Source organism: Falco biarmicus, chromosome 4, assembly GCF_023638135.1.
Source record: "Falco biarmicus isolate bFalBia1 chromosome 4, bFalBia1.pri, whole genome shotgun sequence".
NCBI classification, from domain to species: domain Eukaryota; kingdom Metazoa; phylum Chordata; class Aves; order Falconiformes; family Falconidae; genus Falco; species Falco biarmicus.
Genome location: NC_079291.1, coordinates 35,978,151 through 35,999,355, shown reverse-complemented (window position 1 = coordinate 35,999,355; position 21,205 = coordinate 35,978,151). Strand labels below are relative to the sequence as shown.

Below are 21,205 nucleotides of genomic sequence, written 5' to 3'. Positions count from 1 at the left end.
ATATTTTATATTAGCCAGTTCCCATTTTGTATGGTAAATTGCTGCCTTTTATGTTGATTTGCATTTTAATGTAGCCAAATTCCTTTGGTGGTATAAGTTAAATAATAGTTTTGTTGATTATCTGAAAGCTGGTGTGTTTTCCATTGCTTTGTCTCACCTTCTGCTCCTTCTATGCTTATTTTTTAATAGATAATTCCGACAAAACCTTTTTAACCTCTCATTCCTCATTTTCCTTTGAACAGCAGCCAATCATCATGAAGACTGATACTGTTTCATGAAACTGTGGGTGGTTATTAATTTGTAGATGATTTGTAAGACAAGTGGAAAGGTCAGAAAAGCTTTATTTTCTTTGGCGTATTGGGTTGTTTCACTGGCATATAAATGCTGCTAATCACCATTTAAAATTGTTCATGGTTTTCCATTCATGTGTAATTACCATTTTAAAAACTAGATGCTATGTCAATAAGATGCAATAAAACCTTATTACAATATTGTTTGGTGCCTTAGAGGACGTAAACTCAAGGAGTGAGAAGTCTAGTGGAGCTGTGGCATTTTGTACATTAAAAGGGGCAAGGACAATTTGTTTTAGGAACTTTTCTAGGAAAAGATCATTCTGAAAGGAATAAAAGTCATGTCTTTCATATAAACAAACAATTGTTTCAACCAAGCCATCCAACATCATATTAAGTGCCATAGAGTAGTACCTAATTAAAACATGTAATCTCACTAAATTGTGTTTATTTTGGAAACTGTATTGCTGCAGCACAACTTCCTAATTCAAGTTAAATTATTTTAATTAATGGGTTTAATTTTGGAAACATTCAAAGTGAGTGCTGAATCTTTTGAGATTTATGCCAGTTTACTGAATGAAATTTGGTTATTCAGAGCTGATGAGTCCAAACTTTAGGTATTTGTAATTGCCTTTTCCATGTTCTGGAATATATGAATATGTACACTGTTATTACAGTGGGCTCAAAAGAGAAGAATAGAAGGAGAAGATGAAGCTATCATTGTCCTGGAAATGGGACTGACTTTTCAGTAGATGGAAGCTATATTCTTCCCTGTAACCACTTGATGTAGGACCAGCAATTCTCTCACTCCCTTCTAGGGTGTGATCAACATCATTACCAGCTCCATGAAATAAACGTACTGAAACAAATTGCAAAGAGACTTTTTTAATGGGAAAGCAAGAGGTCTAAAGTAATAGCAATAAGATCACCACTGTTACATGCTTACTAATCAGGCTCCACAAAGAAAAAATAATTAAAATTACCTTTCTTGGAGTCCTACCGTTTGTGTTTCCTTTGGGCAAAGACAAGATGCAAGATCAAGGCTCAAACGTTTCTGCAATATTTTTGTCTTCACCCAGGAAGTATAAAAAGTTCATTATATGTTCAGAAATATAGGACATGGATTAGATTAAAAAAAAAAGTGTATATTTTTACATATAGTAAATGGCTCTGGATATTGCACTTTTTGTGAAGTTAAAAAAGAGCAAAAAACCAACATCAGAATTTCTCAAACGACAAAGGGGATAATGAGTGTACACATTATTAAATAAACTTGTCTGCATAGTTCGAGACTGGGAGGAAGCCACCAAGAAAGCTTTTTTCTGTTGCTTTTCTGACACAGACAGAAATGGCGAAGATGTCTCAAGAGGTATATTTCCTGGAGATTTCACCTCAGCATAGAGGAAAGAATGTAGTCTGATAAATCAATTATTTTTGGATTGTAAGTTCATAAGTTCAGACTTCATAAGTCTGTTCCATATCCTGCTTCCTTCCTAATTTCAGATTGGTGAACAAGTTGTTGATTTGCATGTTTTGAGTTTATTCTCCATATAGCCATGTGCTTAGAGTACACATAAAATGGTACCTTACCACACACAGCAGCACACGATCGTGGGTGTCCTTGCAAAACTTTAGCTCTATCATGAAAGCCACTTGCACTACATAATTTAAATTACAGCATATAAACCATTTTCCTAGCTTTCCTATCGTGGACCAGAAGAAGTTGGCATCCATCTTGTGATGTACAGTGGCTGCTATGCTTACAGGGGTGTCATGATTTTTCTGCATGTTCAGACACTATCTTGTTCTAATCCTCAGAACAGGAGGCTGTAGTTATCAAAATGGAGCAAACCCCTGGAGTAACGCACCTCACCAGCAACAACCTCAGAAACAACGCACACAGAAGAAACAGGCAAAAAAATCATGGAAAGAGACCTCACTCAGACACCAGATTTCAAATAATAAAAAAAAAAAAATGTAGAATTTGAAGTTTTTTGTATAACTTGCCCAGCTTTAAAACTTATTGCCAAAATTTTAAATTCTGCCAGTTGTAAGTATAAAAGTAACTGATGTCTGCATTAACCCTGTCTACGTGTAACGTATTGGCCATCCAGAAAAAAACAAGTAGATTTAAAAGTAATAGGTTATTTTCCCAGTTTTGGACTTTCCTTTTGGCTAACTGAGCTCAGTTTTAGGGAGAAAGGAATCATTGGACTAGAGACCTGAATAATGCAAAAAGAAGCAGAAGTGGTTGTAAATCGGCAGCAAATAGATATGTCAGAAATCAAATTACTTCTGTACTGTGGAAAGCACAACAAACACCGACTAAAGGCCTCTGGTGCCTATTGCCGTCCAGTGAAAGAACTGACTGACACCACAACCCATCCATCTGTTGGGTTGCCAAGTGCATCATCAGGAACATAAAAGTATGCACAAGCATTGCCATTTCCAGTGCAGTGTGTGCAACACATCTCAAAAACTTACTGACAGCAGGTATTGTTCTTACGTCACTGCAGCTTCAGAGTCTAGCTAAATGTCTGGCTAATGGGAGAAGCCCTCATCTGCTCTGATGTTTTATTATGAACTTGATGAGAAATCCTGATTGACCTGGCCACAATAAAAAAAATCCTTGACTTTGTGTAAAATTCAAATTCATCTATTTGCGTTAAATCTCCCAGTGTGTGATGATTTCTGACTTTTGAGGTTTGATCTTCAGGTTATTGTGATATTTAGTCATCAAGCAAATTTCATCCAAAAAGACTGGAAAGGGACGAAAAGTTAACACAGAGGAGTAATAATAAGAAACCTAGCTAGTGAGGTTTACAGTCAAAACTCAGCCCCAACTTTTCTATAGATTATAATTGTGCCTCAAATTATTCTGTTAGTAACAAATTGAAAAATAAGGACAGTGGGTAAATGTAGAAAGTGAGGTTTTAATAAACTGATAGGAAAGGCTTTTTTTCCAGCAGAGTGATGGTGTAGTTACACATTTACATAGTTGTAACCCTAGGTGTTTCCATGGCATTTGTCCCATTCCTGTCTGCTCCTTCCTAAATTCCAGGCATGATAAATACCTCACAGAAACACGTATTTAGCGTCTTTGCCTGAGTCCCACATTCTTTTCTTTTGTATCTCATCAGAAGAATAAGAAAGATTTAGCTACATTTCCATATAATGCATCAAACAAAAAAGGAATACTAATTTAGTCCTGTTCTTCTGTCTAGTCAGTATAAATGCCAGGCAAAGATCTCATACAGATGTCCAGGGCATAAAAGATCTGGAACTAATAGACACTTAAAAGCATAGTGGAGACTTGGATCCATCTTTGTATCCTTTTTCTTTCCACAATTGAGCAAAAATTTGGTATTTCCACATGAGATGAAAAATAATTCCTTCAATATCACATACTGTTTTTCATAGTCAGTCACTGCTGATTATGCAAGTCTACAAAACATGCATTTATTTAGCTTTTTGCAATGTTTTCATATAACATGGGAACAACTTAAACTTCATGAGTGTTTCAATATGTTTAAAAGCATTAAGTTTGGAAACAAGAAAATAAAAGTAATTTAACTTGTACACCCTTAGCCAAAACTCTACTGAAGATCTCTAGCACTTGGACTACTTCAAGAGCAGCTGCCAGCCCGTTCTGCAGAAGAATCCCAAAGACAAGCCCCCAGAAGACCCAGTTTTAATAAGGACAATGGTGAAATGTGATTCAGGCAGGTGGAGTTAGGACAAGCTGGAGTGGAACAATCACAGTAATTAATATGGAGTAGACACCGTGTACCAGCTGCTTGCCAAGGTCTGGAATTATCAAGGAACTGAAGTGAGATACCCACTTTTATTACCCTAGGCTTATGTTATCGTTGCCTGTGGCAATATTAAAGTAAATAACTCTCTATGTTGATCACTTTTCTCTTCACTAATAGATAAAGGCAACCCAGTGTGACTAGTCTCCTAATTTAAATATTAATTATCCAAAGGTAAGCAGGATGAATTGGGGCCAAAATCTCTTCTCTTCCCCCCCCCCCCCCCCCCTTTTTTCAGAGTTGAAGGGGAGATTTAAAGGTAAAAAGGTAAAAGTGTTCATGAAATTTTGTGGAAGAACCCTCCTGTACTTAAAAGACAACACACAAAAAAGATCAAAGTGTTTTTGTGGTAAAACCTGAATACAAGACAATTAGAGTTCAGAATCTTTGGCAAAATGAAGGTGGAAGTGGTCTGGAGAGAAGATTATTTACTCAGTTTCTAAGAGATGACAGCCCAGATGGGACTAAGTCTCCAAGAGAGGAATAAAAACCAGGAGACCGCTGCAGGAAGTTGAAGAGGTAGCCATGTAATTCAAGCAACCAGTTTGATTTGTGCAGCAACAGTTTGAAACTTTTCACAGGAGAAAGAGTTGGTTTATGCCAAAGCCAAAAAGAAGACTGTGGGACTGCAAAATTCAAGATGCAGATGTCTGGGCAAAGAAGTAGTGCTGGCTTTATGTTTTGAATAGGGAAAAAGATCTGTTGGATAGGGCTACAGTTCTGAAATATCTCTTAATTTTCACATAGAAAAAAACACCAAGAAATTATGTGTAAGAAACTTTCTGCACAGATAGACAGCTCGACAGGTACTAGACAACCTGACAGGTCTCAATTATAATCTTTTATTCAAACAAGTCTGTATTATCTCTACTCCAAAATAAAAGCAGCAGTGGTTTCCAAGCAATAAGGATTGCAACTTCTTAGGTCTACATAAGCCCTGGAGTTAAACTGAGGACAGCTTCCACAAAAAGTATACAAACAATTTCCTGTAGTTTCAGAATATGTTGGTGCCTTTGAGTCATTTTTTTGGAGTTTCACTCAGACAGCATTTTGATTTAGGGCTTATGGACTTTCCAGCTCTGCTGGTGGCAGGAGTCAGCAGGACGACCTAGCTCATCTGAAATAAATCCAAAGGAAACATTTGATCTTGAGACAGGTTTATTTAAAACATAGGCAGCTTTTACTGACAGGTATCATCCAAATTCATTACAGCAGCGTTTCAAATGAAGAAGCTAAAGAATCTGTCAGCTGCCATGGAAGAACTGTCAATCAGAGAAAGGTCAGGAGCCATATTAGTGAGAACTAAATGGCTACTGTTGAGTGTGTAAACACAGAAATCAATATTGTCCTTCTGAACTTATTGATAATATGACAGTTTGTGTATGAAATAACAGGCACTGTGTCGAAAGCGCAAGTGATCACACCACTCTGGTTTTGAGGAATGCTCTAACAACAGGAAATAATGCTATTTCTTTACCTATCTGTATCAACACCTCTATTTGACTACACTGCTTTAGCATGTGTATGACTATTTATGGTGACTAAGCCCTCATTTTCATGTTAATAGCATGGTAAATTGGGCTGAACATACTGCTGCAAATAGATACCAGAAGATACATCTTTACCCTACATCCTACTTGCCTGTTTATAACTGATCACCAAAAAAGATTAATCTAATGCAGCTTGACCACCTCTTTCTTTTTATGTCTTAGTGTCAAACTGGATTATTACTAGATTTGTTCCATCCAATCAAACTACATCAGTTAGCATTTACAGATCTTAAATCTGCAATATTTTAGTAAACAATATCTTGCTTAAATCTATTTTATAACACATGCTTTGTGACTTTATCTGTCACTCCTGATTATGTAAATGTAAGTTTTTGAAATTGTTGCAGTTAGCAAGAAAGATTTTGGGAAGGATTAACAGTACTAGAACAGCCGAGTTCTTCCCAAGTAGTAATGAAATGGAAAAAGGTCTGACAAGGGCTGACAAGTTTCTTTTCAAAATGTCCTTAATCTAAGGAAATAATATCAGAAAAGAAACTGGCTGTAGTTGTTATATTCTTGAAAACACAAGGTCCTGAAAATAATGTTTGACAAACTTCCTATGCATATAAGTCCATTTTAATAAGTCAGTAATTAATGATTATAGTAAAGGCTTTAATAATGCAAAAATCCAAGAAGAATCATTGCATTTTTTATTCAGTGAAAAAGCAGTGTGAATCAGAAATGACCTCTGGAGATCTATAATCCAGCCTCCCACTTGAAGAGAGCGTGCTGAAAACTAGATCAAGTCAGCCATGGCTTTCTGTACTTATTGCTAATAATAAGCATTTTTCTGTCCCCTTAAGTTTTTAACAGTAACCTAGCAGAAAATATCATTATGTCAAAGATCAGATCAGCTAAAGCTCTGCAAGATACAACAGACGTAAACTGCATGAGAATGGGTTTGTCCATTTAGACAAGCACCTCAAACACATGTACAGCTTTTACCAAAGAAGCAAATCTGTTCCTATTCCAATGTGAAAGATATGAATATAGTGTTTACCTTACCTTCTGTCTTTCACTGATGTAGGTCAAGATTAATCACACTATAAAATCGATATAATTGAATGTAGAATTATTGAGAATATGCCTAAAAATACTCTTTTTTGAAGACCACATATTTCAAGGTAGAAGCTCTTCTGGCCAAACTTTTGAGGTCTGTGATGGAGAGTGCCAGCATTTGCTGAATTAGCATTACGAATAAGCTCTCATATTCTTATGGCTTAGTGAAGCAAGAAATATTGACTTCAGCATTCAAAGCAGTTTAACCTTGTATTTATAGAATCATGCCTGAGTTTTTTTCTCCTTAAATGGCTTTCTGTTTCTGCCATGAATGTGTTCAAAATTAAATCATATACCTGTGACCTGTTCTGCAGCATAGACATGTGTCTTCACATCTTGGTGTTATGCTTCATCCAATTCTGTTTGAAAATTCACCTGCAAAGATGTATTTCTTCCAAAATAGAACATCTTATCATCCCTGCAGGTTAGCCTCTACTTAGAACAAAGATTTGATTCAACATTAAGGGAAGTCACAATATACTGACTGAATCATACTGAATCCTACTCTTGCGATATGAGTTCATGTTAATAAGCAACTGGCAGCTTCTCTAACCTCAGTGAATTCACACCTGTGTACTCCAAAAAACAACCCCCCTGAACAAATTAGAGGTTCCTTTTCATTTATATCCAATGCAGAGATGTATAATAGTTTTCCTAGTTTTCTAACAAAATAGATTAAATTGCTAAAATGCAAAGGAATAAAATGAAGGATGGCACAACCATGAGATAAAAAACCTCCTAGCTATAATGTAAACAGACCTGTTGGCTTCACAAAGCATAAGAAATTAATTTCATCATGCTGAAGCAAACATTTTTCATGTGAGCAAGTGAATCAGAGGAAACTATTATGGTCCTCTTCATCACCATAGAGAGGTAATTCTCACACTAGTATGGTGTTAACTCCCCCCACAATAGTTTGTGTTTTCATTGACTTCTATTACATGCTACACGTATTCCTTAAGTTCTGTCACATTTTAGAAAATCTGACATCTTCACAGTAATTTTATCCCCCTCTGTCAAATTAATGAGATTTCCAGGAGTGTCTAGGCTCTAAAGTGATATTTACAGCAGAAGAGTCAAAAGTTAAGCATTAACTATTAGTCATGAATATTTAATGTAAGTGCTTTTTAAACAGTTTTTAATAATTGAATTCATTAAGGTGTGTGGATGGAAGACATTTTGTCAATCACAGGCCACATTTTAACTATTGCTTTTTTTTTCCTGAAATAATAAAAGTATGGCCAACTTGCATAAATCTTTCAGTATTCTATAGCTGCCTAGGGTCAGAAGAAAGAAGCTCAGAATAGTGTATGTGCCTGCTGCTTACAAAAAATTTGTCTCAGATTTTTTTACCACTGTAAAGCAAAACCACCAAGTGGTTACAGTGCTATTTCCAGAGGTACCTTTGAGGTTACACTTCTGAAGATTGACTATGCCTGAATATGCTTATGCTGGAAGAACTAATAAAGAAGCATGCAAATAGCAGGCGAGCTTTAATTAAAACAGGGTAAAAAGGAAAAGTAAAATTTTAATCAGTGTTCCCATGGTATGGTAGTGAACAAAATTGATTATGTGAACTGTAACACAGTTGTTAAAGATTTCTTATATTTAAATGCTTTCCCAATTCTTTTTCAGTTAAAAAGTAAATTAATGTATTTTGGTTCGTTTGGAGTTTTAAGTACTATTCTTCTTTTTTCAGTGCTCCAAAGTGTGAAAGAGTAGATCATCAAAAGGACAGCCATGAAGAAGACAAAGATTTTTTTACCTAATTTTTCCTAAAAATGAATTTTTTCATGAAAATGCATTTCAATAAAAAGTTTTTTGTTTTTGAGGTTTTTTTTTCTTGGGAAAGTGGAACAGTTTCTAGTCAGGAAACAGCTGTGAAAAGATTTGATTAGATGAAATAGTGTTTCTTTCAAGCCCATGGATTCTTCTCTATAACTTAAAAGACATTATGGTTCCATTGCTATGCAAATACTTCATGGGGTTTGTGTTAATGAGTTACTTCAGAGATATTTAGCAGGCGTATTTCTTCCTTGTGGGATAGCTGGTAATTTTGAGTTTACCTTTTATACCCAGTGATAACAATGACAATTTAAAGTGTAGATTAGAGGAGGCCCTGAAGAATAGTGTATGACTGCATAGGTGTGCTCGTTTTGGCTGGGACAGAACTAATATTCTCCATAGTAGCTAGTATGGGCTATGTTTTGGATTTGTGCTGGAAACAGAGTTGGTAATTCAGGGATGTGTTTTAGTTATTGCTGAACAGTGCTAACACAGAGTCAAGGACTTTTCTGCTCCTCACCTCACCCCACCAGTGAGTACACAGAAGGAATAGGAACAGTAGGTGTAGAAGGAGTTGGGAGGAGACACAGCTGGGACAGGTGACCCAACTGACCAAAGGGATATCCCATACCACATGGCATCACACTCAGCATATAAAGCTAGGGTAAGAAAAAGGAATGTGGGAGACATTTGGAACGATGGTGTTTTGTCTTCTCAAGTCACTGTTATGCATGATGGAGCCCAGCTTTCCTGGAGATGTCTGAATACCTGCTTGCCTAAGGGGAGCAGTGAATGAATTTCTTGCTTTGCTTGCATACATAGCTTTTGCTTTACTTAAACTGTCTTTATCTCAACCTACAAGTTTTCTCATTTTTACTGTTCTGATTCTCTTCCCCATCCCGCCAGGGTAGGGAGTTAGCAAGTGGCTCTGTGGGTCTTAGTTGCCAGCTGGGGTTTAACCACATCAATAGACAAGACTCTAACAAACAAGTTTAAGAAGTTGATTTTCCCTTCTGTTCAGCACAGATGAGACCACATCTGGAGTATTGTGTCTAGTTTTGGGCTCCCCAGTACAAGAGAGACATGGACATATTTTTAGCAAGTCTGAGAGAGGGCCACCAAGATTATGAGGTGGAACATATGATATCTGAGAAGTTGAGAGAACTAGTTTCCTTCAGCCTTACAAGAAGAAATCTACAAGAGTATTTTATTGATGTAATCAACTACCTACTGGGAAATGATATAGAAGCTGAAGCCAGACTCCCCTTGCAAGTGCCCTTCAGAAAGGTAAGGGGCAACAGACACCAGGGTTATGTGTGTCACAGTTACTGGGCTTTGCGCTGAAAGTTAAACATGGAGATCCTCAAATGAGAAAGTCTAAATGACTTTTCATAAAGGCTGCTATACAAAAAGCAGAGCTGACCTGTAAGGGGCAGGTAGGAAATCTGCATTTTCTAACCTCAGCTAGTCAATTTGGGTCTTAGGAATCACAAAGCAGATACTAGAGGTTTATTCTTTTCAGACACTCCGGGTTTCTCCTTTCCCAGTTTCTGTCACACCAGGGGATTCTAACCATTTTGTATCAGTGGATGGTTGTTAACCCTTCAGACTTCTTCACTAATCCATATGAACCCTTTCCAGCCCTTTTGACTGAAGTCACTACAATGATATTAGAATCCACCATTTACCTTCGCTACAGTCTACCATCAAATCATGAACCAGAATATGCAAATCTCTGCCTACACAGTATTTAGGTAGTAGAGCTTTACTTAGTCCCAGTTTGTCAAATTGATTGAATACTTAGAAAAAAACCCACACCTATTTATTGAAACCAAAATGCAAATTTGCTTTCGCACTTGGAACTCTTTGCTCTTGTTTTCGAAAGTATTCATACCACTGGATATTTATTTGCATAAATGTTTCCCAAAAGGGTCATGAATATTCATGTGTGTCTGTGCTTTTCTCTTGAAAGTTCTTAGGAGTTTGGGGGAGAAGGAAAAATTATTCAGCCTGAAACAAAATAAAGTCATGTGGCTCTGGCAATTAGTCACAAACTTACTGACTACAAACAGCCAAAATGGTGGTGGGAGCTTGTTTGGGAAGCTAAAACTTCTCCTACATGTCATTTATCAGCTTCAGAAAAATGAAGTTTATCTGTGTTGTGGTTTAACCTTGGCCAGCGACTAACCACCATGCAGCCGCTTGCTCACTACCCCCTCACCCCGAGGGATGGGGAGAAGAATCATAAAGGAATGTAAAACTCAATGGTTGAGATAAGAATTTAATAATTGAAGTAAAATAAAAATACTAATAATAACCATAGCAAAACCACTAACAGTTATAATGAAAAGGAGGGAGAAGGGGAAAGGAATTAAATCCAAAGGGAAGGAAGAAAAGAAACCATGATATAAAACACAATTGCTCACCACCCGCTGATAATGTCCAGCCAGCTCCCAAGCAGTGATCAGCAGGTCCTGGCCGACCTTGTCCCAGGTTTGTATACTGAGCATGAAGTCCCACAGTAAGGAATACCTCTTTGGCCAGTTTGGGTCAGCTGTCCTGGCTGTGTCCCCTCCCCATTTCTTGTGCCCCTCCAGCCCTCTCACTGGCAGGGCCTGAGCAACTAAAAAGTCCTTGACTTAGTATAAACATTACTAAGCAACAAATAAAAACATCAGTGTGTTATCAACACTGTTCTTACACCAAATCCAAAATACATCACTGCACCAGCTACTAAGAAGAAAATAAACGCTATCCCAGTTGAAACCAGGACAATCTGTAATCATAAACAAAGGTAACAGCTAAGTTAAAGCTATAAACTCACGACAATTTTCTTGCTCCTTTCTCTGTTAATTGGAAGAAGTGCCGAATACCCTCAGCAGGTTTAAAGCTGCCTTCCCCACCTGCGCATTTCAGCATGGCCACTCCAGAAGCCAAAGGAATATACCTGCGATCAGTCACCAGTCTTGGGCCTATTCACATACTCAGGCATGGACAGCCATGGGGCATGAGTAAGTCTTGGTTGGGAAACCATATGGCCATATACATGTCAGATTGTGTCTGATCAAGTCCATCTGAAAGACACAACTTAGTAGATGTCTACAGTTATGTGTAGACTTGTCCAGGTAGTGTTAAGCCTCTGGACATGCAGGGAAAGCCAGGACATGACCATCTGCAGCAGCTGGTCCCAACCTCCTGTATCTCTAATACAATGTTTTTATAATAGACATTAGTTTTCTAATGAGGTTATAGTATTCTGCTGCAACTAGTCAGGCTGAGCTGAACAAAGTAGTATCAAGCATGTATATACTTAATACATGAAAAATAGAGAGGAAATTGAATGTTGTTTATTGCTGACACTGCTCTCTGAGTTTTGACTTTTTCAGTTCAGCATCCTAGATAAAATTATGCCCGGAGCATTCAATTCTACTCCCATTAAGCAGGCAGCAAATGGGCCATTAAGTACAGAGCTGTATGAAAATCCTTAACGGAGAGAATTTTCCATGGGAAAAAAAGTCATTCTCATGCAATCAGATTGCCATTTAGAAATCCCTGGTAAGCCAATTCCTTCCCATCTCCCATTTCTTGCACCAACACCTATCTTCTCTAGTTTATCCAAGAAGGTGTTCCATCTGAACATCTTAGCAAAAACTTTCCTCAGACAGGTAAGATGCCAACATATCTGTAATATAAGTTACCATATCAGTGACATCATTATCTTGGATCTTAATGCTTTTTTACTTTAACTCCATGTCTTCAATTAACCTTCCTTCCAAACTGTGTTTTAAAGCAATGTATGATATTGGAACTAGATAAAGGTGCCTAAATCGCTTTATCCTCTTAAAAACAGCTGCGGCATTTGCTCTTTACCAGATACGTGCTCCAGCTCTGACTTGGTAGATTTCTTTAAAATCTTTGCTGTCAAAGCTGTTTTTACTGTAGTCTTCCAAATTCTGGGCTGGAGGTCATCCAGTCACACCAGCATAGGCATAGTGAATTCCAGCACTTGTTCTTCCATCCTGTAAGTGCTTGTTCCCTTTCTTACTCCTAGCCTGTGTCTCACCCTTTGCCCTTCTGCCCACAGGAACTGAAGCAAAGCATTCACTTATTCTGGGTTCATATTTAGACTACTGTTTATCCTATACCATCCTACATGCAGAGAATTTCTCTATTTTTTGATCTAGATTGCTAAAGATCCTCTTGCTACTTGTTCTAATTCCATTCAAAAGCCTAGTACAGATTGATGTTTGGCAGCTTTCCCTGCATCCAAATACTTCTGCAACTATTATCTTCCTTACTTCATAAAACATAGTTTAAAAAATACCACTGAACATTGACTCAGTAACTGAAAATGGAATCTGTTGGTTATAATATTCAGAACGTATCTGGAACTTAGCATTGTTATTTGTGTCTGAAAGTTTAGAGCTTCCTATAATGAAATACTTTGCAGTGGCAGTTATATTTCTACTAGCATTATAGTTAGATCTATCTATATTCAGAACCAGACAACTCATACATCCCCAGGAGATCCTTTCTTAATGATCCTGCCCTAAACTGATTTTTGCACACACACAAAAAAATGTTATCTATGTAATACATTTTTCTAAATATGGTCTATTATAGCAGTAATATACAATGCTAATCTACCTTTAACTTTGTTTTCTGAATGTTACTCTAATAACCATTCCTTAATTTTTCCTCTTCTTCCATGTCTGTTTTATCATTTACAATATCCATTTTCATGTCCTTCACCCCTCCAGCTCTTATCTATGTTCTTCAAATTTGTGTATGAATTTCTCAGCTGATACTTACTCATCTCATTCATCTTCCTAGCCAGATGGTGGTACAGTCCTATCTCTGTAAGTATAATTTATCTGATTTTTTCTTCTGCTATTAGCTTCTTTCTCATCCTTTCATCTTGTAGAGTTCCTTTATTTTTCCTTTATCTCCTTTCACTGGAGAGTTTTCTCTACTGTAAAAATGGGCTCAGAGACCATCAGTCTTTCATATTCTTCTTGTCTGAGTTTAAAACTCATTCAGTCACTTGTGTCAGCCTTGAGTTCAGAAAAACATTCTTCCTAATCAGGTGGAGTCAATCTACTGAGCTCTTCTTCTGAATGCCTCCACATGCACAAATATTGATGGATCTCTTACAGCACTAATTCATGAGCTGAGTGTCCATAAGTGTATTTGTGCCAAAACACATAATCACCCTTGATCTACTCAAGTGGTTAGTGTCATTTATCTTCTTGTGTATAATATTAGTTCACAACATTATAGTCTTTCAGATTGGAAATGGAGGGATCTAGGCGTGTCTGAAATGCTCCCACCTGATCATCAGCTGCTGTCCCCAAAGGTATCCTGTAAGTCCTTGGTCATATCTTCCAGCCTGTGTTCATGTCTCAGATTTCCTAGCATGTCTCAAATCAGTAGCAGTCACCTACATTCAGGTGACCAAATAGAGCCATCATGTTCAGTAAAAGTTGAATATCACACCTCGGTGTTGTAACCACGATACCGAAAAAACAGGAGGGGGGGAAGCCCTCTAAGACTTTATTTTGCAAGTTTAGAGGGAAGGCATCCTTTACTGCAGTGCTGGATGTATGGAGATTAACATCTCAAATCATCCACACCAATCTGACCAGCATTCCCCAATTTATTGCAAAAAAGCAGACATATTCATCATATTCCTCCCAAATCTAAAATCTAATACATATTATAACTAGTTCCCCAAAATTATTTACATATGCATAAGCCACTTGTGTATGCACACTACGCTCCTGGGAGTCTTTCTTGGGGTCTGTCAAGACCCCTGATGGTCAACAAGTAGGTGGACTTCAGTTGAACTTGAGGAACGTGCACACTACTTGCATTCTTACATAACTTCATTTGTTCTCTGCGCTATATGGTTTTGACTGCAACGCTCTGTTACCCCCACTTCCCTTGCCTGTTGTTATACCTCAGATGTCTCAAAAAGATTGTTACATCTTAGCAAGCTTATTCAATAGGTAGAGTTAATCACTGCTTCAGTTTCACCTGCTGTTACTGATTCTTTATATTTTAATTATATCAGCTCCCCCCCCCCCCTTTTTCTTGAGTCTTTGGATATCAACCCAGAGCCTCAATAATCATATTTAATTTTGTACCAAAATTGGCTACAACAGCTACAACATTGAATTGTCAGGCAAGCAATAACACAGATACAAACAGCAAGAATAATGATAATAAACATGTTCTTTAACCAGCTCAGATCCAGCAGCCATGAGGTAAAGTTGTTCCATATTTCTTTAAAACCCCAGGATGTATGTCTTTTGTACCCTGATACAAAATTTTTGTTTGTTCCCAAATCTCTTTTAAGTCAGTAGAAATTCTGCTGCTTTGGTCCACATACATATGTCAACTGGTATTAATGATTTTGCAAACACCTCCTTGTGAAGCCAGAAGTCAGTCAAGGGCCATTCAATTTTGTAACACTACCAGAGATAAACTAGGTATTTATTTGAAGTGCATGCATAGCATCAGTGGTCTTGTTTTCAATATTCTCAATTACAGCTGATACATTTACAATCATCTTTTCTAGTTGGGCTACTCCTAACCATGGGATAAACCATCTAATAAAGCTGTGGAATCTTGTGGGTCTGTCTGCGATAACATTGTGGCTCTTTTGGGTTAATTTGAGGAAAGTTCTAATCCACCTGTTTTGTCAGTGTAGTTTAGCAATTATTGTCATATTGGGGATCAAAGCTCCTTTTCCAACCCAGGGGCAGTACTTTTGAAGTTTGATTATCACATGACCAATACCAGTCTGTTCCTAATGGGACTAGGAGGCCAGTGCAACCACATTTGACAAAAACTACTCACATGGGTCATATTAGGGGAAATAGTTGCATCACACCCCTAATATTGTCCTAGAAATGTATGATTTCTGAAAGCTCTGTAAGCAAGGGCTGTAAGTACTGTCTTCTCTTAAGATGGTTATTTGCAATTCACTTTTCTATTCTGATCTAGGATTCTTATTCATGGTGGTGTTTGTCCAATATGCAGCATTTGTCCAGGAATTATTGGAGGAAAAGGGAACTCCTATTAAAGGCATACCTTCTCCTGAGGTTGGCATGTGGGTACAAATCCAACAATCATTCTTGTGAATTGAGTGATATTCTATGCCAAAACTAAATGTATATTTTGATCCAATCCTAGAACTAACCAAGCCTGACTCATTGCCACCATAAATATTCATAACAAATCACCAAGTTTCATCACTGTTTCCTTAACTTTAGCTTAAGGGGATACTGTTGTTCAACAGTCCAACTGGGAGCAAGGGCTTTCTTTATCCTGGAATAATGAATCCACAGTCCCTTGTTTTCCACCTATATTGCCATACAAGCGATCAGTAATATCTGAAATGGTCCTTTCCACTTCTCAGCCAAAGGTTCCAAGTCCAACGTTTTGACATACACCCTGTCTTCAGCCTGAAAAGAGTAAGCAAGAGTATCCAGTCCTAGGGATCTTTTACTATGCATCTCTGAAGTTTCTGTAAAATTTTCCCTAAAGAAATCAAATAATTGTTAATATCAATATTCTTTTTAATATGTGGATCTCCAGGAATGTGGGAAGCCTGATAAGGATGTCCGTAGTGCAACTTATATGGACTGAGCTGGTTTTTCTTGCAAGGCTGTATCCTAATTCTAAGTAACACTAGAGGGAATGCTTGCACCCATGTCATAGATGTTCTTGACAAACTCTGCTTAATTGCAGTTTGAGTATAATTCGTTTTCAACTTTGCCACTGGACTGTGGTCTCCATGGAGTATGCAAGTCCCAGGTTATAGCTAACATTTTTACTCAGCTGCTGTACTATCTTAGCAATAAAATGTGATCCTTGATCTGATGACATCCCTAAGGGAATACCAAATCTTGGAACAACTTCTTTCAACACCACCTGAACTACCTCTCTTGCTTTGTTGGTGCAACTGGGAGAGGCTTCTGGCCATCCAGTAAAGATATCTACTGATATCAGTGTATGTTTGTATCTCTTTTCTTGGCAGTTTAAATCTATTTGCCAATAATCTCTGGGTGCATTTTCTTCTTTAATAGTTCCTAATGCAATGTGGTTCCCCTTATTTGGATTGCTTTTCTAGCATGTTTTTTCATTTTTCAGTGATTGATCTGATTATTTGCCTGCTTATAATAATTTTACAGAGGTATTTAACCAAATTTTGAGTCCTGATGAGTTTTGTTATGTTCTCTTTCTGCAATCTCTCTCACTATTTGAGGGGGTGCTACTACTTGTGCAGTGGAGGTCACTGCCCATCCACTTATTTCCCTGTGTAATTTTAATTCATTAATTACAATGCATAATTGCAACTGACTGGTTCAGTCAACTTAGATCAACTTGGGATTCCACTAGCCATACCAGAGGGCCTACTGCATCTTCTACTTCAAGTGTTTCTTCCTTTGATCTCTGTATTCTTTAACCTAAAAATCTCTGCTTCCACAGCTTTAGATTCAAGTATCAACAATTATGCTTCTCCATTAGTAAAAACTATCTGTGCATCTAACTTATTCAAACTCTTCCCATCAAAGGCATCAGGCATTTGGGCATATATACAAATTGGTGAGTTATCCGTTGTTTTCCTAACTTAAAATTTAAGGGTTGCAGGAAGGGTCAATTCTCACTTTTCGCTGTGGCACCAACATTTACAGTTTCTTGGCCAAGAGATCCTTTACAAGTATTGAATACAGAGTAAGCATATCTTACTCTATCAAAAGTTCTATCTCATCACTCCCCAGCTTCAGTATAACCAGGGGTTCAGCTGTATTTCTCCTCTCTGTATGTCTTCTCAGAACCTCTACTCAGGCTCCAAATTGAAGGAAATATTAAGCTGTCACTGAATGAGCTGAGTTTTGATGGGGTTACCTGAGTGTTCGAATACTACCAAATGAAGACATACATATGTGTAATTTACTGACATTAATTAAGCTGAATGTTGACATTCTGGTTAGCCTCCTTATTAAAAATGACACTGATATTATTTCTGCATGTGATACAGGTGCAGCTTGTTTGTTTCTATAAACAGTAGTAGTGGGGACAGAAAAAGCCTGATTTTTGACCCATTTTCTATGAGCAGAAATGTGTTCTTAAATTGATCACTAGTAATATTTCTGCTTCTTATTATTTAAGCATCTCCTGAAAAAATACTCAGAATTAGCCTCTTTATATTCCTGTTCCACAGAAAGAAAGAGCACACAAATTACAGCCAATGGAGAATTTTACAGTTTTACACTGAAGGGTTATAGCACTTGAAGAAAGTACCTTTACTTGTTAATTCATGTCAAATGTCTTGAACTGGTTTAGAAGACAGCAGACTTATCTTGAGCTTGTGATAAGCCAGATTTCTAGAGATCAGTAATTTATTGAAATACAGATTGTAACTTCAAAATAACAGCTTCTTGGATATCAATGGTGTGTGTGTGGACAGAATCACTAGCTGTCTATAATAAGATTATTCAAACATTTCAACCTCTATCTTCACTCTAATTCCATTCTGCAGCACTGGTATTTGGAGAGGGTTTTTTACTTCCTTCCAGGACAGATAATGTTCTTCACAAAGACCACTATTATATCTAATAATTTCATTTGTTTGGGTATTTGACTCCAGTGTTAGAGCACAGCAGAAAGAAAGCAAGCTGATATAACATGTATTTGATACAAGCTAAACTTCACTCTAAGAAAAGTCTCTTATTTCTCTTGCATTTTGGTGGTGGTAACAAAGTTAATATCCGGTACCACTAAATAATTTCTTAAGAGTTAACTGTTTATTTTTTTCAGATGCATGTACCATGAAAAAAATCATTTCAACATAGCTACATTTCAATTATGACTACATGTTATACTACTCCTAAATTTTCCACCCACTGCAGATTTTTCTCCTATTAAAATCAAACAGGTTTCATATTAGAAGTGTCATGAAGGGAGGTTTAAGCATGTTGGAAACTAACTTTGTCCACACTCAGGACTTTAGCATCCTGACACACACAAAAAAAGACATTTCAGGATTTGGCACACTAGAGATTTCTGTCAGTGGGAAGTGGCATAAATCCTCTGTTCACTCCTCTTGATATACTTTCAGGGATGTTACATGACTTTTTTCACCATTATGAGATCACTGTCCATTTCTGCCTTTAAAAACAAAAAATAATTACAAGGCTAATGTTCCTGTGGCATACCACTAGTTTCCAGAGTTAACAGACCCCTAAGGTAAACAGGAACTCTGAGTTGTTTCAGGCATTCTGTTCACACAGTGATGATGAAAAGACTGAATCAGTTTATCTTTGAGTAAAATTGGGGAGCCTTAATTTTGACACACATTTGAGCTATTAATGGTCAAAGAACTACTGAAAATATGGAGCATTAATGATTCCTCTACAATTTATCAGGCACATGTTAGAGCACTCTGCATATGCTTCTAAGGCATATAATCTGTGAAGTAGATGAGTTTCAGTGCTTTCACTCAATTCAATTTTCTTCAAATTTATTTTCCACTAGATTAGTGAGAGTGTTATAAAACTAAAGTTATAAATACAAAAAAGGCTGTTCTACCATCTGAATACTTTCATATTCTAATGCTTTCCTAGTAAACATATTAGAATTGGAAATAAGCAACTTCTAAACCAGATTATTTCCTTTCCTTGCCATGAATTAAAACAAAACCAAAAAAATACATTAACATATTACTGTTTTTAAAAAAAATGAAGCTAAATGTCATTATATGCACTTTCCCTAACTTCTCATCAGGAAACTTAAAACTTACTTCCATGTAAACCTTTCCTCTAGGGAGAGTTTTGTACACTTTGAAGCTTATTAATCATAGATGTCATGGGGTGAAAGCAAAAAGGCATACAAGAGTCCTTCTTGCCTTAGCTGTGCTTGGCTTTCACCTTTTCACAAGCTGAGCCTCAAACTGAAAAAAGAAGGAAATTGAGTATAAAATTTTCATTTCACTTCTTCCCACACAAAAGCTCTGAAGGGAAGGTTTCTGTCAACAAAGCCTGTAAATCAGTTCATTCCTGGGCATTTATTGATCATAGGAGATAGTCTATTACCAGCTTTCATCCTTTGGATATAAGAGTCACCATATTCAAGAATATTTGGTTATGGAGTGCCTTCTATTACTTTGGGTATTTTTTGCTTCATGATTTTCTCCATGACTGACTGAGAAACACAACTGAGAATTTATCTCGATTAATCCCGAGTCATTATTCTTTCCCTTTTCCAGTCTGATGAAAGGGAACATGTGTTCTTTTTCTTAGCACATCTGTCTTAGTTTGTAGCAGGGATCCTGCTATAGTTCTGTGGGTTTGGGGAAAGAAGAAAAAGATTACCAAGGACTTTATGCAATGGTGGCATATCACCATTTAGTTTATAAATAAAAACAGTTAACAATGACTTTGTTTCCTTCTTTATGTAAAGAATGAAAGTGTACTTTTTTCATTCCTATATATTTTACAGAGCACAGAGGAACTTTTTCAATAGCTTCAAAGACTCCAGAAGTCTGAAAATGCCTGAGGAGAAGATAAAATAACTGTGTAGGGCTTGGCTAAGTGGAAGTCTACTCTGGATCTGCACATTTGAGATGCATGTGGCTTTCATTAGCCCATAAGCAGGCTCTAACATTTACTAGGATTGAAGGAGGCAGAACTAAGCACAAAGGACTGAACATCCTCTGTCCCCTTAGATTTAGAAGAACAGAGCAGCATGGGATTATACTAATACTAAACTCTCACATAGCTCTTTACTTTTGCACAGACTAATAGGCTTTACAAATGAAGTGTGTAGAAGTATCCCATTTTTATACGGCAGAAATGAGATGCTGAAGTAGCAGGCCCTAAAACAGCACCCAGATTTCCTGACTCTCAGCACTTTGATCCCAGTTTGTAGTTAAGAGCTTAGAAAATGCAGTTAAATGAGAGAGAAGCTACTGAAATTGTCCATATTTGCTGTAGGTGAGCAGAATTTATGAACTTACCAGAGAAATCCTCATCTCTCCTATGGCACGCTGGAGGAAAAGCCCATGACAGGTTCCCTGGGGGCATGCCTGCAGCTGATTTTTCTAAGGTTGCAAAGTCTCGCACACTCTTGTAGTCCAACTCAGTCAGCCTCACACTGGGCACCAATTGTTGTAGCACAAACTAGTAGGCTATAATAAGGCTTTACCATTGGTCATATTCTACTCTGTGCTGTAGCTCCTTCCTCCAGAGGCCAAACCACACTGCTCCTCTTACATCTGACACCTTCCTCTACAATCCTCAGGGCTATTTAACCACTTAGCAGGAACGAGCTACAGCTGCACATCATCCATGTTAATCAACCCCCTGCCTCTCAGGCAAGGCCACAGCTGCATGTTATCAATGCTAATCAACCCACTGCCTCCATTCCTCTACAACACACCAACTGTTTTTCTCTCCATGTGCATTTATCTTGTTCCTTTGACTGCACATGTCAGGGCTCCGCATGGGGCTGGTGGCTCTGTGGGCTTATGGCTCGCTCTATGGGGCCTCCCTGGAGGGCAGGGCAGGGCCTTGCAGCCAGACCCCATCCCACCACCCCAGCTGAGGAGCCAGGAGGTGGGAAGGCAGTCAGGGCTGCCACAGCCGCCACAGCCCTCAACATCGGGCACCTCCCTGGGGATGGGCCGAGGCTAGGCTGGGAC

At 37.7% G+C, this 21,205-nt stretch overlaps 1 long non-coding RNA gene across 1 annotated transcript in view; it reads right to left on the bottom strand.

Annotated features, from left to right (window-relative positions):
• LOC130148992 (uncharacterized) overlaps positions 1-20,742 on the bottom strand; it is a 39,118-nt gene extending 18,376 nt beyond the window's left edge. The window contains exon 1 of the long non-coding RNA XR_008821749.1: positions 20,522-20,742. This is a non-coding gene — a long non-coding RNA (uncharacterized LOC130148992). The remainder of the gene's footprint in view (positions 1-20,521) is intronic.
• Between the last annotated feature and the right edge of the window lie 463 nt (positions 20,743-21,205).